At 34.6% G+C, this 19,268-nt stretch overlaps 1 long non-coding RNA gene across 1 annotated transcript in view; it reads left to right on the forward strand.

Annotated features, from left to right (window-relative positions):
* The window catches only part of LOC116556974, a 28,816-nt gene extending 12,028 nt beyond the window's left edge, over positions 1-16,788 (forward strand). The window contains exon 2 of the long non-coding RNA XR_004271291.1: positions 16,347-16,788. This is a non-coding gene — a long non-coding RNA (uncharacterized LOC116556974). The remainder of the gene's footprint in view (positions 1-16,346) is intronic.
* Positions 16,789-19,268: the final 2,480 nt, after the last annotated feature.

The raw sequence follows: 19,268 nt of genomic DNA on the forward strand, positions 1-19,268 counted from the left end.
AGAGCTTCCTTTGAATTTTTAATCATATGAATTAAATATTACAAGAGATGCTTTTTAAGATGTTCTCCTAAAAATGATCTAATGTATAGAAAGTCAAGTATGGATAAGCCCAAGGGGACTTAAGCACAAAGGTAGCAGGGCTGGGGACACCATAGGCCATGTACTTTGCTCATCAAATTGAGATAGCAACTGCAAAGCATTCATTAAAAATTACATCTTTAGCAATCATCACATTATGTAATATTACACTGTTCAAATGTATAACACATATTGTGTAGTTGTCTTCAGATTGGCATTACTCAAATAGAGGTAAGCATAGCTTCAAAAGATCCATTATAACAAAACCTTAAATTGGCACAGAAACAAATCCGATGTCAATTAACATACTAAAGAACTATTTGATTATGACTATAGAATTTCTTAAAAACTGCAAGTTCCTTTAAAGGTGGTGTTTTTCAAATGCTAAGATTATTGTGAAATTTAGTGAAAGCTGAAATTAGTTTAATAGAGTCCAACCAACACTTTTTAAAGAACAAAACAGAACAGAATAGAAAATGTCAGAATGTATCCCATATCATACAGTTAAATTTTGTGTGGAATTTTGTTTTAGCTGTATTTGTGTGTGTTTTTGTCCTGGGTAATGCTGCATAAAAAAAAATTCTGTTTAGAAATGGTTTGAAAAATATTGGCTCAGGATATATGAATCATATTTGTATTACCAAAATTCTTACTATTCCAATTTATTTTCTTAGGGATCTATCGAGCACACATAATCAGGCATATAGAGAATAATAATATTGACACATACCAAAGTTCAGTTTTTTAATAACTTCCAGAAAAATACCCAGACTAGGTAAAGTGCTTTCTAGTGAGAAAATATATTTTTGCCTTAGCACTTGTTGATTTTTAAACTATAAACATGTGTGAGTATGAGCATTTTACTAAAACCTTTTCTTTATTGTTTATTTTAGCATGCGTTTTCTTACATACTAAAAGTTGCAGGGAATAAATTCAGTACACCTGGGTATATTCTTGCTTTACGATGTCAGCAGGGCAGGTTTGGAGTGTAGAACAATGCTTTTTTTTTAAACTTATATCTGGCTTAACACACTTCATAAAGTATAAAAACAACTATTAACCAGTTGGAATCATTTGACCAAGAAACAGAGAAAAGAGGAAGTTAAACAAGAAACAAACACACAAAATCAGGGCTTTGGCTGCAATGAGTCATGAGCCTAATTAATAATTCTGTGACTTATCTAATGGGTTAATCCCCTAGAAGACACGAGGCAGTGTACTGCTGGTTCTCTGGATTTGCACAGTCAAGCTTTCTTCTCATAAACAGAAAGATGCACGTGTTCCTTTTGCCCTCCTCCACCTCCTCTTTCTAAGAATGAATATCTGTGAGTAGTGTGGGTCATGTGCTAATGATTTCAAAGGTTGAAGACAAAAAGTGATGTATTTAATTTTTAAGAAATAGTATAGCTCTTTGTTCCATAAGTACATGACTTACTAATTTTAATTTCTGACATTGATTCTTAACAAGTCTATTAAGAACAAAATTTTACCTTTGTTTGTGGGTAAGTATAGGCTGTGTTTGTTTTAATTTTTAAAAACAATTTGATATTAGCTGTACAAAACCAGATAAGTACAGAGAGATAAATGAAGACAGTTCCATTCATTGAAAGGAGTCTGGACTGGTCATAGAACAAGGAAATGCACTGAGACAATGGATTCAATAACTGATATGGCTCATTGTGGTGAGGCAATAAGGCAAGAAGTAACAGAGGAGAACAGATTTTGGATAGCTTTTGAATACTTTTCTTGCCATGTGATAAAATGGTTGCTTAAAGCAGCTGGCTGCATTTAATTATTTTTATTTCAATTTTATTTTTTTAAATGTGGTTACTTCATAGACACATTTATTTTCCAACATCAGCTCCTTAGTAGTATAATATAGAATGCCTCATTAGCAATGGAAAATGGGCTTAAGTTTGTAGCAGGAATGTTCTGAATAATGTTTTTAGATGTGGAAGAAGTTAGCAAGGGAGATTATAGAACCTCTCACTTCCCCCTGGAGATCTTTAAAACAAGTAAAAACTTTTTATTTAATCCACAAATTTTACATCAGATCTATCCTCATTTACTGGTGCTGCCTTTATTTTACTAAGTTCTCTCCCTTTGTTCTTCCTCATGCTGCCTTTGCTTGGAGAAGCTTCATGAGAGAACAAAAATAAGCCTTGACTGGAAGGAGGTTATGGGTACTGCTCTAGCAAATAGAGTGCTGCATTGCACCCCATTTCTCTCTAGTTTTCAATCTAGTTTTTTTCATTTATCATTTAAGGGTGTTGTATTAGTGCATCTGTTTTCAAAATGTAGTCTCTGGACCAGCAGTGTTCGCAGCACTGAGAGCTTGTTAAAAATGCAAACATTCAGGTCCCAAACCAAATCAACTGAATGAAAAAACGTGGGAGTTCAAGGAAATGTTGAACTGCTGTACAGTCAGATATGGCATGTTATATCACAATGGAAAGACCTGAGCAATTCAATCAAATACATGAAAAATGCAGTGAAAACAACAACAAAATAGTACAAGACCAGACAAAATTCCTTACCTGGCAGTGTCCACTGCCCAGTAAGACCCAAATGTTTGCACATTAAGTGTTTGCTCACGCTTACTTAAACCAAAGTGATTATTCGTCCTAGAGGGCTCAGACAGTTAACCTGTAGTCAACAAATTCAGTCAAAAATATTCCTTGAGTACTTTATATGTGCTGTGCACTGTGCTAGGCACAGCAGATACACTATGAAGATGGCAGGTACCAGACAACTGTATTCTGTCCTCTGCAGAAATGAACAAATAGCATTTCAAGAGCTGAATTGGGCACTTTGGCTGCTGATGCCACAAGAACAACAACAAAACACTTTTTATTTTTCCAGTAGTTTCCACCCTGCAGGCAGAAAAGCCTTTCCTACCAGAGAGGATAGTTACATCCCCCCTTGATGAAATTTCCTTAGCCTAACAGTATGTTTACTGAGAATGCTATCTTTAGGGCATTCTAAAGAAAGGCAAACTACGATACCAGAAACTGCGGCAGCTGAGATGTTTGCATGCGCCTCTAACTCAAGTCTGAAGGGTAAAGCTGAAGCATCGGCCGCAGCTGGAAGAATGGGGAGCAGAACACTGGCAGTGGGCAAAATGGTTATTCATTTCCTCTCTTGTGATCTTTCATCTTTCATTTTTGTGAATCTCAATGCATAGTTGAGACTTTTCCCAGATTCACAATCAACTCTGATTATCTGCCTCCTCTCTCCACTTTTCCCTTTTTAGTTTCTTGGATGCTGTTAGAGGAAAAAGATAAAAACTATCTGGCATGGAACATTCTTGTCTTTCTCCCCCTTTTTTTTAGGTCACTTAGTATTTGTCTAAGATTTGAGAAAAAGAAAACAGTAAGACCAAAGGATAAAGAAAGGCATAAAGCGTTGTTGGTCTTCAAATATGTTTTTCATCTCTGACCTCATATAAAAACTTTGCAGTGCTTCCAGACATAATATTTACATAATTTTAAGCAGGTAGTGATTCTTTTGGTGACAAAATTATTATACAGTGTATATCCCTGCTTATGTTCTCATGGTTTCATAGCTTTTTATTTTCCTTAAGATTTAATATATGTGGACAATTTGGTTTGAGTGAACAGCCTGGCAACAGTTTGATTGCTTTAAGCTACTCATAACTTTTTGCTTACCTGAGCATCAACTCTTTAACTCTCTGTAATTGTTCTAATCCTCTGTACAAAACAACAAGATTCACACAGTTGTTGATGATTTCCTAAGTTCAGTATACTGAGAGGCACAGCTTGGGCTGCAGCCCCAGAACTCCATAATCCTTGAGGCTAGTTTCTTCTTCGTCCTGCACAAAGGTTTCTGGTGGTCTGCTTCAAGTTTTACTGCAGGAAGAGATTTATCAATAAATGAAATATACATGGAATGTTATGTGGCCAGAATTTGAAGAAAAAAACACAAAAGCTTCAAATTATGAGGGAGAGTGGATATATCAAACGATAGAATCACAATCCCTGCTGCCTTCAGCCCTCAACTCCAGATGCTGAAGGATATTGAGAAATGCTAAACCACTAGGACGACTGGGCTAACTCGAATATACATACATGTGATGGCAATAATGTAAGGTCCTACACCTGAATTCAAAACCAAAATGCACGAAGAACTGGAGGTGATATGACTTAGCAGCAGCGTGTGTGAAAGTGTCTTAGGCATTTAGCTGACAATAAACTCAGTGGGAGTCAACAGTACTGTGGCTGCCAAAAAGGCGGATGGGCCCTGAGGCTGCATTAATGGAAGTGTTATGCAAGAATAAGGGAGATAATGGTGCCACTCTGCTTGATGCTGCACACACAAGCCTTGAAGGGTGCAGTCAGCCCTGTGGGCCCCACGTGGACCCATTTGCAAAGAGGGGTGACAATGAAAGACAGTATGCATTGTAGCATGTAAGGAACAGTTGTGGGACTTGAGAAGGCTTACCTTTAGAAAAGTCTTGAGAAGGACGTGATGCTTTGAATAACAGACTTGGCAAGAAAAACGGGTTAGAGCAAGAAGAAAGAGAACCACATTGTAGAAGTCCTGGAGGGATAAACTAGAAAAACAACATGGGCATGGATGTCAGACAGATCTAACATGGAATTCTGGCTTATAAAGCTACTCTATGAGTTTGAAGGAGTTTATTTTTCTCTTCTTCACCTTTATTTTCATATTGATAATAATGATCTCTATGGGTTTGATATTAGGATTAGAAAAATGCACTAAAAAATGCATAGTATAGTGCTTGTTGGAGTACATACTCAGAATCTCCAACAGCCATGATAAGAATCAGAGACATCTGGCGCATAATGGACATTGGGAAGAAATAAATAAAATTATCTCATTAGAAATGTTAGTAATACTAATGGACCAAAGGACATATAGAGTGTTGGAAGTGGATAGATGATTAGACAGATGATGCATAGTGTTGTTTGTTGTTTTTTTGTTTCTATGTCCTGAGAACTGTGATGACTATTTATTATGTAGTTGGATACGCAGAAAAAGAACACATTAAAAGTAAAACTAAAACAAAGAACTGTCAATCTATGAAGAAAATTATGTATTTTTTCCTCTTATATGCTTTGTAAACATTTAGAAAGACGATATTTTCTTTTAAAAAAATAAACTTCAGTTGGGCGTGGTGGCTCATGCCTGTAATCCCAGCACTGTGAGAGGCTGAGGTGGGTGGATCATGAGGTCAAGATTTCAAGACCATCCTGGCTATCATGGTGAAACCCCATCTCTACTAAAAATACAAAAGATTAGCTGGGTATGGTGGCACATGCCTGTAGTCCCAGCTACTCCGGAGTCTGAGGCAGGAGAATGGCTTGAACCCGTGAAGTGGAGGTTGCAGTGAGCCAAGATCATGACACTGCACTCTAGCCTGGCAACAGAGTGAGACTCTTGTCAAAAAAAATAAATAAATAAAAAATAAAATAAAGTCCAGAAACTTCTTGAAAGGACCACATTAGAAGATATTAATGGCATCATTGAGTAGGGAACAGTATGGAGAGAGATGGGTTAAAATTATCCTGAATATTACAAAAGTTTTCTCTAAATTATCTGAATAGGCAATTTGCTTCATAGTTTGAAAATCAACTGGTCATCCAGTTGGAATCCTAATTATGTAATACTGAGGATAGAATCCTTTGAACTCTGCTGAAAAGATTGTATACATTATGTTCTTTCATATAGCCTTGAGTCAATTGACTTGTAATAGGACTTACACCATCAGTATCTATGTCCACTCTTTATAATTAGGAATCTGAGCGTGTATCTGGAGTAAAGTATGTTTCAAGTATAGTCTCTTAAATTATGACTAAACGCTACTTGTGGTATTAAAATTTTCTCAGTTGATTTGCTGCAATTCTGATGTTACATCAAAATAAACTGTCCCACCAAACCCACTACTGCTCAGGAACACCAATCAAGGGCTTTGTTTATTTGTTTATTTGTTTATTTGTTTATTTATTTATTTTTCAGACAGGGTCTCGCTCTGTTGCCCAGGTTGGGTGCAGTGGCATGATCTTATCTCACTGCAAACTCTGCTTTTTGTGCTCAAGAGATCCTCCCATCTCAGCCTCCTGAGTAGCTGGGACTACAGGCATGTGCCACCATGTCCGACTAATTTTTTGTTCTTCCTTTTTTTTAATTGTTGTAAAGATGGGGTTTTGCCATGTTGCCCAGGCTGGTCTGAAACTCCTGAGCTCAAGCAATTCTCCTGCTAATGTGCTGTGATTACAAGTGTGAGCCACTGCATTCAGCCTGGGCTGAAATACATTTTTCATGTATTTTTTTAAATATTAAAGAAATGTACATTCATAAGGACATACTTTATATCTCTTTTGGTCATAAGTATATCCTAATAAATGTTAGGATTTTATTTATTTATTAGGATAAAGTATATCCTAATAAATGTTCATAGTAGGGTACATGAAATCTCTGGTTAATGTACCTAAGCTTCCTGTCCCCTGAAACAACTCTTTTGAAGTTAGGCTAACAGTGGTGTAAGAACTGGTGTTGGGGAACACTCGGTCTAGGTGACCTCACTTTTGGGTAGCTGAATATTCGGCCTTTGTATGTCAGTGAAGGAACCAGTGAAGATGAGGGGTCATACCAGAGCAATGAGTGCTAAATATGTCCATCACTGTGAGCATTGATTACCATTTCCTTTTCTTGATTTCAAGTAAACCTCAGGTTCTCCTTTTGCCTCTTGATAAGTTTATATCTTGGTGACAGGCTTTCTGACAAAGAGCTGTGTTTCTGGACATATCATGGTGGTAGAAGTCAATTAAAGTGTCCCTCACCTGGGGTTCCTCAAGAGTATGTTACCACAAAGACTCTCACGTTCGTTGTTTTTCTGATCTCCATTTCCCATTCTACACTTGTGCACTGAATCTGCTTAGCATTATAGTTAGTACATTTACATGTCCACCAAAAAGTGGAAATTAATTTAATTACCAATGAAGTAACAAGAGCTTAGTATGGCAATGGATTTCTTCTATAATCCAAAGCCAATTTACCTTTCCACTCATGACTCGAAAGATTACTCAACTGTGTAAATCATCTGTGCCACCTAATATAACTCAAACTAAGTTCTTTCACCTCCTACTCATTCTATGTACACTAAATCAAACCCCACCTCTTTTGGAGAGTCCATATACTGTTCAGAGAAGGCTGTGAGGTATTTATGATATTTACTCCAGAAGGAGTTCAAGTGATATTTGTATTAGAAATAGAAAGCAAAGAATGACTATGCTGCAAATATTATCATGAAGACATTTATAAAGGTATTACAGATACATATTTCCCCCCAAAGAATTGACAGAAAACATTACTTGCCTTAAAATAATGCACAATTTATGAATGCAAAAAATTAAACCTCCATGCCATAATTTTTATATTCAAATAATTTGCTTCTACCCCAAAATGAACATAGTTGGTGAATTACTGCAGAGGTGATAGAAAGTATAAACTTACTGCAAAAGAAGATACTTCACTCCTTTCTTTTGTCTTTTACCTCTTAAAAAAATTCCTCTGACGCAATGATTATAACATAAAATGAAACACTAATGAAAGCAAAAGAGCAGAAAACTAAATCAAGCAAGTTAATTCAAATATTTGCGTCACTTAAGTAACATAACATTTTATTAGGTCATGGTTTTACTTATGTAAAATGAACATAGTGAAGATATATATGTATATATATATATACAATTATTTAACATATGTATATATGTACTTATTTAATAAGTTACAAGTGAAATTTTAAAATGTTAGAATAAAATAATATACAATGTATTTTAATTATATCTTTTTCGATTTTTAAAACTGTGAATTTTTAAACATACTTTTTAAATGTAAAATGTGAATAGAAATATCCAAACGACAGTATCCATATCTCCAGGATAGGCAAATTTCATTACTGGAAATGAGATTGTTGACTGAGAAAAAAAAAAATTCTGTTTACCTTTCTGTATACTTATGGTGCTGATATTTAATCATTACATTTTATTATTTTATAATAAAATAAAAATGTTGAATGATAATCATTTTTGTTATATTTTAAACTGACATATCCTGATTTCACTTAAAGTAATGCACAAACATATTGCTACAATTTTAATTTAAAATCAATCTTTGAGCAGAATATATATATACACATACATATATTATTTTTCACAGGCATTTGTCAATAGATAGTAGAAAGACGATGTTATATATTGCTAAAAGTTTTTCCTAAGCTCGATTTTGAGAAAGGGGGAAGAAGAGAGGGGGAAAAAAGAAAGAAGACAAACAGAACAAGAAAATGAAGGCTATAATTCTGCATCCTTTTACTCCCCATACATTTGTTAATTTTTTGTTTCTGTTTCATGTGCTTTCCTCTTTGCTAATGATCACATGCATTCATTGAAACCCTTCAAAATTGCCACAAATATGATCTCAAGTTAAAGGAAATTTAAGTGCTGATTGGCTAATGCGTCAGGTTAAAATTGTATGATGTTGCTGTGTGTCTGTTATTTTGATCTGCCATGGTGAAATCTGATCCAGGTTGTTGCCTTTTAAATCAACATATTGGACAATGACTGTTATATAGTCAAGGAACAGGAGTGTTAATGGCTAAGTACCAATGTAATTGCAGCACATATGGATAGAAGTTAGGCCTGATGGAATTTAGGACTCATGGAATAGTGCTTTTATTAGGACTTAAAGTACGATTTGGAATATGGGAAGAACCTATTCTATATTTTACATTGCAAATAATTAGGGATAAAGAGTATCATAATGCTGAGCCCCTTATCTTAAATTTTTTTTATTTTTAATGTTTATGGGTATGTAGTAGATGTATATATTTATGGGGTACATGAGACATTTTGATACAAGCATGCAATTACATCAGGGTAAATGGGTTATTTATCACCACAAGCATTTATCATTTTTTGTGTTGCAAATATTCCAATTATACTCTTTTATTTATTTTTATATGTACAATAAATTTTTGTTGAGTTTAGTCTCCCTGTTTTGCTATCAAATATAAGATTTTATTTATTCTAACTCTTTTTTTTGTATCCATGACCGTACCCATTCTCCTTCTCACTCCCCGTCCTATCTTTCCGACCTCTGGTAACCACAATTCTACTCACTATATCCATGGATTCAATTGTTTTAATTTCTAGCTCCCACAAGTGTGTGAGAACACGCAAAGTTTGTCTTCTGTGCCTGGCTTGTTTCACTTGTCATAATGTCTTCTACTTTTATCCATGTTATCGCAAATAGGATCTCATTCTTTTTTTCTTTTTTCTTTTTTTTTTTTTTTTGGCTGAATAGTACTCTATTGTGCATATATACCATATTTTCTTTATCCGTTTGTCTATTAACGGACACTTAGGTTGTTTCTCAATCTTGGTCATTGTGAATAGGGCTCCAATAAACATGGGAATGTGGATATCTCTTTGATGCACTAGTTTCCTCTCTTTTGAGTAAATACCTATCAGTGGGATTCCTGGATCATATGGTAGTTTTATTTTTAGTATTTTGAGAACCTTCTATACTGTTCTCTATGGTGGCTGTTATAATTTGCATTCCCACCAATGGAGTATGAGAGTTCCCTTTTCTCCACATCCTTGCCAGTGTTCATTATTGTCTGTCTTTTGGATAAAAGATGGTATGTTTTTACCATGAGTAAGATGGTATGTTCTGTAGTTTTGATTTGCATTTCTCTGATGATCAGTGAGGTTGAGCACTTTTTCATATATCTGTTTGCCATTTGTGTTTCTTCTTCTAAAAAATGTCTACTCAGATCTTTTGCCCATATTTAAATAGGATTATTAGAATTTTTTTTCCTATTGAGTTGTTTGAACTCCTTATATATTCTGATTATTAATCCCTGTTTGGGTGAATAGTTTGCAAATATTTTCTCCCATTTTATGAATTGTCTTTTTTTGTTGATTGTTTCCTTTGCTGTGCAAAAGATTTTTAACTTGATGTTATCCCATTTGTCTATTTTGCTTTGGTTGCCTGTGCTTGTGAAATATTTCTTAAGAAATTTTTTTCCCAATCCAATGTCTTGGAGAGTTTCTCAGATATTTTATTTTAGTAGTTTCCTAGTTTACGGTTTCAGATTAAGTCTTTTAATCCATTTTGATTTGATTTTATATGAGAAAGTTAGGGGTCTTAGTTTCATTCTTCTGCATGTGGATATCCAGTTTTCCCAGTATTATTTATTGAAGAGACTGTCCTTTCCCCAATGTATTTCATAGCACCTTTGTCAAAAATGAGTTTGCTCTAGTTGTATGGATTTATTTCTGGTTTCTTAATTCTGTTCCATTGGTGCTGAGCCTTTTTCCTTAAAAATAAACGCCTTAAAAAATCATCAAATGAAAAAGAAACGCTTTAAGTGTATACAAGTATCTATCAGTCATATGTGGAGCGTAGATGGAGAGGAAGATGAATTCATAACACAATTCCTCTCCCAACAGGTTTACAGTTTACTAGGGAAAAAGAAGAAAAATAAGAAACTATATATACATTATATAGACTATTATATAGATAGATGTACATATATATGTATATATACATATATGTATATGTACATCTGTATAGATACAATATGCACATATAAAATCAGTGTTATATGATATGATACAGGCAATAAGTTTTATTAGAATTTAACTTTGAATCATGTACATTGAAATACAAATGATCCCTAACTTATGATGGTTTGACATACCATTTTTCAACTTTATGATGGTGCAAAAGCCATGTGCATCTAGTAGAAATCATAATTCAGTACTGTATTCAATGAATTTCATAAGATATTCAATGCCTTATTATAAAATAGGCCTTATGTTGGATGATTTTGACCAACTGTAGGCTAATGCCCATGTTCTGAGCACATTTAAAATAGACTAGGCTATGATGTTAAGTAGACTAGTTGTACTAAATGCATTTTCAACTTATGCTATTTTCTATTTATTTTGGGTTTATTGGGACTTAGTCCCATTGTAAGCCAAGGAGAATCATGTAGTTCTATTGAGCAGGTAGGTTTGGAACCAGATCTTTGGAAAGGAGTAGAATTTGAATAGGAAAAAAGAGGAAGAGAAGAAAAGTAATAAGCATTACTATCAGGACACCACCAATACTGTACAAATTAGAGCCATAAGCCTTTTTGGAAAAGGATGAAGCATAGACCTGACCATGATTACCTATGGAACTATGCTGGGCAGGAAGGTAACAGGGAGGATTTGTGCTGGTGGAATTAAGAGGGATAAAGATGGTATGCTGAAAAAAAAAAAAAAAAAAACCCTGAATATACTCTGGCCCTTGATCAGGACTAATAGGTATAGATCCTACTCAGTTTTCCCATTTATTTAGTGCAGTAAAGCAAAGTAATATTTTCCAAACCAAGAACAACTGAATTCACTTTAAAAGTGCTTTTTCTCAGGCATTATATTACCTTTCTTCATGAGATTCCGCATTGTTATGATAGATTTTGGATAATGAAATCAGGAAAAGAGATGTCATCATAAAGTAGAAGTGTTTATGTAAGTCAGCACTGCACATACTGTATTATTACATGTGTATTACACAGTTCTCAGTAGCAACTGTAACAGTTCAGGTTGCTATTCATAGATACATTTACTTTATTTCACCAGCTTTTAGCTTTCTCCAAATGTTTACATGAAGGTGGGTCCTCCATATAAACAGAATAGTAATGTGGGTGTGATTATGAGGCTTTCTGCAACATAATAAACCAAAACAGTAATACAGAAATTATTTGAAAACAAATCCCTGGGTGTAACCTACCCACCAGAAGACAAAAGAGGGCCTGGTGATCTGAACACAAAAATACTGAGCATAGAAATATAGACCACAGACACATCCCCTAAAAAAAGGAACCCAGGAGGACATTTGCATGGTGGTTACTGACACAGCTTTGGAACCAAACTGCCTGGATTTAGATCCTGGGGTCATCATTTGTTACCTGTGCAACTTGGGAAAGTTGCTTCACTTCTGCAGGTCCCAATTTTCCCATCATATCCTGCCTCATAAAGTTGAAATGAGGGATAAAAGAGTTACCATTTGTTAAAATCTGAGAACAGTGCTCAGCAGGTGTCACTCAAATAGTGTGAGCATGTACAGATGCTCCTTGACTTACAATGGGGTTATGCACCAATAGACCCATTGTGAGTTAAAAATATGGCAAATCAAAATGCACTTAATATACTTAGTGTACCCCCTATGTATCATAGCTTAACCTATTCTACCTTAAATATGCTCAGAACACTTATATTAGCCTGCAGTTAAGCAAAATTATCTGACACAAAGCCTGTTTTATAATAAAGAGTAAAATGTTTCATGTAATTTTAAAAATACTGAGCTGAAGGTGAAAAATTGAATGATTATATGGTATTCAAAGTATGTGCACCACAAAAGTGATACATGTTCAATAGAAATGAATGTGTAAAGTCATAAAAATCATAGAGTCAAAAAATTATGCATCAAACCATCATACATCTGGGACTGTCTATAATGTATCATCCAAAAAACAACACTTTTAATAGAAAAAGGGGGTGCTAAAAGCATTAAAGTTTACATAATATTTTGAAATATTTATTTATTGGTAGCAAAAGGTCCATGTATAAACTGATATTAGCTTATTCAAAAAATATTTTCAAAAGAAAAATTATTTCAAAAGATAATATTCATAGCCATTAAAACAAATTTTTTATTTATTGAATATTATGAAGAAATAAAGGTAGAACAATTATTTTTTGTATATTGTTATGAACCTTAGTCCATTTACTTTATTGAACTTTTTTTTTTTAAGTCTCTCTCTGTCACTCAGGCTGGAGTACAATAGCACAATCAGGGCTCATTGCAGCCTCAAACTTTTGGGCTCAGGCAATTCTCCCTCTTCAGCCTCTAAGCAGCTGGGACTATAAGCATGTAAGACCATGTCTGGCTAAGTTGTTTTTTATTTTTGTAGAGACAAGGTCTCACTATCTTTCCCGGACTTACTTTCCAACTCCTGGCCTCAAGTGATCTCCCTCTCTCAGCCTCCCAAAGTGCTGGGATTAAAGGTGTGAGCCACTGTGCCTAGCTAATTCTTTTTTGTTAGTCTGTTTCTGTCTCTAACATTGTGTTGCTAACTTTGGTCCCTAGAATGAAATATGTTGTTTCTCAGTGTTTTTATTTTTAATTTTTTTTAAAACAACTTTATTAGGATATAACTTATGTGTCCTAAAATTTACCCATTTAAATATACATATTAACGTTTTTAAATAAATTTACAAAGTTGTGCTAACATCATCATAAAGGTTTTCTTCTTTTTACTTTTTCATAAAATTACCCTGCAAAGTTCTTCCAAGTTTCTTTTTATGTTTAGCTAACTTGAACATATTGATACCTTTAACTCATTCTTCTTTATAGACCGTAATGTTTAAAATGAGGAAATGATCAGTTAATAGGTACTGAAGTACTTGGTAAGCTTGTAGCAAATTCTACTAAAGAGTGGATATTCTGACTTCTAATTTTCTTAAGCATAAAAATATACACATAAAAGCAGGACAAAGTAAATAGTGAATTGCGGGGTTGGCAGGCAGGATGTAGTACCAAAGTAGGATCAATTTTAAAAATCAAGTAACACATAACCACCAAACTGGTTCTGTGACGGCATCAGTTTATAGCCTTGTAATGCCACATATCTAATTTAAAAATTTTTAGTAGCCACATTAATTATATAACATTAAACAAGTAAAAATAACAAAAATATGAATATGAATCCACCTAAATATTTTCACAGGTACCTGACCTTTGCTTCATTTGTATTCGCTTTTCCCAATACTAAACTATTTTTATAAGACACCACTTTTTGGGAAAATTAAGTTGTCGGATTAAGTTGTCAAGATATTTTGCAGGACTTAGAATTTAAAAGGTAAATATTGAGCACTATTTGAGAATTCATTGTTTAAATTTCTCAGTTAGCCCTTTGTCAAAGCAAGAATAAATTTTAATTGTTTTCTGTTTGCAAGGCTTGCTTTTCATTATCCTCTGTTACAAAACTGATAATTCAAAAGCTGATCATTTCTGGGCCCTCATTTAAAAAATGCTTTAGAGAGGCCTTCCAAATGATTTCTAAGAGGAATATAAAATTGTAAAAGTATTAAAACTCTTTTAGACTATGTAGGCTTCTTATAAAGCACCTTTTCAAAGGCTCCAACATTTCTAAAGTCAATTTGTTGGTTGATAATGTAAAAAATGTATTTTTTAATATAAAATTATCATTAATCATCTGCTTCATCCAAAAAAATCTGCATTTTAGTTAGTCCTAAGATGTAGAAATTTTAAAAAATTGTAAATTCTGACTACAAATACATCTATTTCAATTGGGGATTTTCATAGTTTGGAAACAAAAGTATAAATTATGTATGGCCAATAGCCAAGTGTATTTCTGATCCATATGTTTCTTAATTTACTAAGAGTATTTTTAAATGATAATTTCCTTCACTAGTATTTATATTTATGTTATAATTACAAAACAATTTTATTTTTAATGTTGACTTTTTATTTTTATTTTGAATTTTGATTCATTTTAGCAAAGCGAACTACTCTAAACTTTACTTTGATTTTATAAATCGGATGAAAATACTGATTATGGGAAATAATGTGTCCATTTGAAAGATCTTTATATATATATATATAAATTCAACAAGTACTACAGCAGGAAAGATATATATATATATATATATATATATATGTTAATGATAACATATTGTTTGAAAATAACCAGCTGGGCACGGTGGCTCATGCTTGTAATCCCAGCACTTTGAGAGGCCAAGGCAGGTGAATCACCAGAATGAGGAGTTTGAGATGGGCCTAGTCAACACAGTAAAACCCCATCTCTACCAAAAAAAAAAAAAAAAAATTTAGCCAGGCATGTTGGTGCGCACCTGTAATCCCAGCTACTCAGGAGACTGACGCAGAAGAATTGCTTGAACCTGGGAGGCAGAGGTTGTAGTGAGCTGAGATCTGTACCCCATCCTGAGTGACACTGTACTCCATCCTGAGTAACACTGTACTCCATCCTGAGTGACAGAGCAGACTGTCTCAAAAAAAAACTAGAACAAGGTTAACAGGAATGGAGACAAAGAATGTGAGCTTTGGGTCCTCAAACAAATCTGATAATATAATTCCCACTACATAAAAGTCACTATTCTTTCTTACTGTCTGTGCATAGATTAACTGAAACAATGCATGAGTACACTTTGGGTGGGGTAGCTCATGCCTATAATCCCAGCACTTTGGGAGGCTGAGGCGAGGCAAGAGAATTGCTTCAGCCCAGGAGTTTGAGACCAGCCTGGGCAACATAGGATGACCCCTATCTCTTAAAAACAAAATTTATCTGGGCATGTTGGTGTGACCCTGTGGTTCTATCTACTCAGTGGGGTGAGGTGGGAGAGTCGTTTGAGCCTGGAGGTTGAGGCTGCAGTATGATCACACCACTGTACTCCAGCCAGGGTGACAGAGCAAGACTGTCTAGAAGAAAAAAGAATGATCACAAATTACATTCGTTATTCATGCATTTTCATGTTAACATATTTTAATATTGGTTTGCCTGTGTGCGGCAAATACCAAATTTCAAATTAATTTAGGGCTGGCATGACTCTCTTCACATAGTCTAACCTGTCTCCTTCCCTAGCCACTCACTGTTCTTCATTCATTGGCTGAAATGCAATTAAGCATTAAGTCTGAGTATTTTGTGGTTTTTAAGCATGCCTATTTAGAGGAGAACTAAAAGCTCTACCTTTTTGCTATCTGATGCTACAAATAGGAGAAAACAAGCAGATGTTGCTAACAGTGTCAATTAAGGAGTTAATAAGCAAGGAATGTCCATCTGTGACTAATCGGGGTTGAACATCATAGGATCACATTAAGAACTATTTGTTAAGCACGGCTATAAATGAGTTGTTATCATTATCCAGTTGTTCTGATACTCACAGTGGCCCTGGGTCAGTCCTGTCATCTCTTCAACTGAATTTTCTTTTCTCTTAGGTAGACATTCATGGTCCTCATGATTGTCTCAAAACTATATAGAATTGAGAAGGTGAGCAGACTGAGTACATGAGGAATATCAGTGACTTTAGAGAAAACACGTGTGTTGCAAAAAATAAGGTTTGGTCCTAATAAATGTTTAGTGAGCTTGACTATTCATATCTTAAATGTTTTTTTTTCTTTCTTTTTATTCCCAGCTGCAGTGATGAGGAAACTGAAACAGAAAATCCAGAGTAAATTCCACCAGGCCACACAGAGAGGCCTGATAGAGCCAGGAGAGACTTTATGAAATCCAGACTCTAAGACTAATGTTCTATCAGCTAGACCTCCATGTGAGTCTCCCTAATGTAGGTAGGAAGAGTTCTCCCTAAAATGCTCATAAAGCAAATCAGAGCAATGCTTCCTTCCATGTGATTTCTAATTTGAAATGCAAATAATTACCAATTTGTTTGACTTGTATTTATAATTATTTCCTTGTGAATTACTCATCACTAAATGCTTTATAAATATTTTCTCTTTTTTTTCTCAATGTCTATGGAATGATCACGGCATAGAAAATGTTGGCTTTCAAGGATTTATTAATATCTCTTTTTGAAATAACATGTATTTGTAAGATAGAATAAAATCACTTTAAAGAAACAAATCTTGAATTTGATTTCCTGTTTAGACAATGACTTATTTGATGTGCTTAATAAGATGAACTACATAGTGACTTTTATTTAAAGGATCTATTATATAAGAAGTAGAAAAGTAAATATGCACACTTAGTTGAGCACAGCCTTGCCAACAGCTCCTTCTGATAAATTTTTAGACTTTACTAAGTTTGTGTAAGCCAAAGGCAACACACTGTATGCATTACTGAATCTAATCTCACCTTTGCCAATAATGAAAAAAACAAGCTAGTGGCATAATATGGCAGTATGCATCATATCCATACCATAATCTCAAAATTTAACTCTTTGTGAAGAACTGAGTCAATTATTTCTGTCTTTTTGAACATGAAACCTAATTTAAAGCATTTTTCCAGATGATAAAATGAACCCTCCCTTACTCAGAAGCTTAACAAATCCAGAATAGAATACAGAACTCAATAACTAGATTCAAAATATTGTTCATACTCATTGCTTGGAATCACATAAATATCAAATGATTTTCAAGGAAGAGAAATAAACAATAGCTTCCCCCTCCCCTTTTTGGTCCTGGTTGCTACCAACTGGAAACAATGCATGTGTGTTTTAGTCTGTGCTTTGCAAAACTTGATGTGAATTCAAACCAGCACAAATATTAAAAAGTGCAATATCCACTTTTGAAAACAACATTTAGAAATTGTTAAATATTTACAGCAATTTGTTTAAGCAAGAGAGGGGAAGGAACCATTAGAAGAAATTCAGAGAAGAGCATTAAAAGGGTCACAAGGATTGACTTATGAGATCAAAGAAAAACAAATGCTAGATCTGTTGCTGGACGAAACCATGGTAAGCCAAAGCTCTAATAGTGATATATAAGTCTGGGCAAAGCAACTTAACATTTCGTTGTAATTGAGGGAGAAAAATGACCCTGTTCTATTTGCCAATAATAAGTATCATTAGGTAAAGGATATAGTAATCAAAAGGCAGCTCCTCAGATTTAAATATTATTTAAACTATCTTTAAACAAGTGGGTAAGTATAGCAACAGCCAAAAATGCTTATTCAACTCAATTCCTGCTTTCCCTTCCCAAATCATAAAATTGGTAAAACAAAAACAAAAAACAGAGAGACAAAGCTAGTTGGATACCAGTGTCTCAACTCCATACTGCAGCAGGGACCACATTTTGTGTAACTGCCACGGACTCAAGCATAGAGAGGGTCATGATAATGTAAGGAACAGGGCAGGGGAATAAAAGATGGTCATTTTAATAGGAATGACAAGGTTGGATGAAATATAAAAAAGCCACTCCATAGCCAAGAGAGGTTAAAAAGAGAACTCAGGAGGGTCCTGTTACTTCCCATTTCTTCTGACCTGATTCTTGCTGCCACTCCATTGATTAAGTTTTACAGTTTGCAGTAACTGGCAAGGAAGAGGTGTGCCTGTCAGCTGTTCACAGTGCAGAATCTTGAAAAGGTCAGCATAGTAGCAGTATGACAGGCCATGTAAGTCATTATGTGCCTTATAATTCATTTGTAAGTAGAATGAGAACTGGAGCATATTAAATGTAAACTCTGCCGTAGGACCTCTAAAAACACGTTAGTCAAATGGAAAGCTAGGCTTTGTTCTCTATCTAGAAGACAAACAAATATTTCCTCACAAATGTGTTATTTTCTTGAAGAGCAGCAGAAATGGGAAATAAGCCCATTTGCTGCAAAGTGGTTTAAAGAAAATATATTGGCAGCAGAAGGAAGGTGGTTTAGGGCGAAGATATGTAATAGAATGCATATACAAGTACTATGAGCTTTAAGATTCAGATCAGTGCTAGTTAGAAATTTCCTGATCAATGAAAATCATAAGACTTTCAAAGTCTTTTGAAAGAAATAGTGACATTTATCAGGTAAGATAATATATTTATGACTTACCACAGTTTTGTTGTGACAGTTCTGTTCATTGTGAAGCCTTATTTTACATTGAAATTGGCACAATTTTACACCATTAACCAAATGTTCTTTTAATGGAAACTCACACACACATAGCACATTCTTTAGTACTAAAATGCTAAAGTTGCTGAACATGCTACAGGTGATTATTAGGCAGTAGTGAAAGAGTTAATTACCCATCATTCCTCCCTGCTGCCCCAGACATCCCACTGTGCGTCTGTTATAGACTTAGGCACAGTTCCTAATGGCAAAATCTATTAGAATGCACAATATTCTCCCAAGGGAGCTGGTGGAAGTCCTGTCACTTGAGACATTTAAAACTGCACTGGATAAAGCACTAGAGAGCTGTGAGTGCATGTGTTCCAACCCTCAGGACAGAAATCATGACCTAATGGGTGATTTCTATCCCTTAATGTCTCTGATTCGCTGGGTGTTTTAATAGCTCCCTCATATTTAAGTAGATGAGCAATGGTCTATTTTTTTAATGGAACTTGAGTTTGGTCTGTAAAGGGTCAAGACAGAGGTGACAAAACAAGCCACAGGGGAATGG

The sequence above is a fragment of the Sapajus apella genome, unplaced genomic scaffold, assembly GCF_009761245.1.
Source record: "Sapajus apella isolate SASKATOON/1434 unplaced genomic scaffold, GSC_monkey_1.0 scaffold18, whole genome shotgun sequence".
NCBI classification, from domain to species: domain Eukaryota; kingdom Metazoa; phylum Chordata; class Mammalia; order Primates; family Cebidae; genus Sapajus; species Sapajus apella.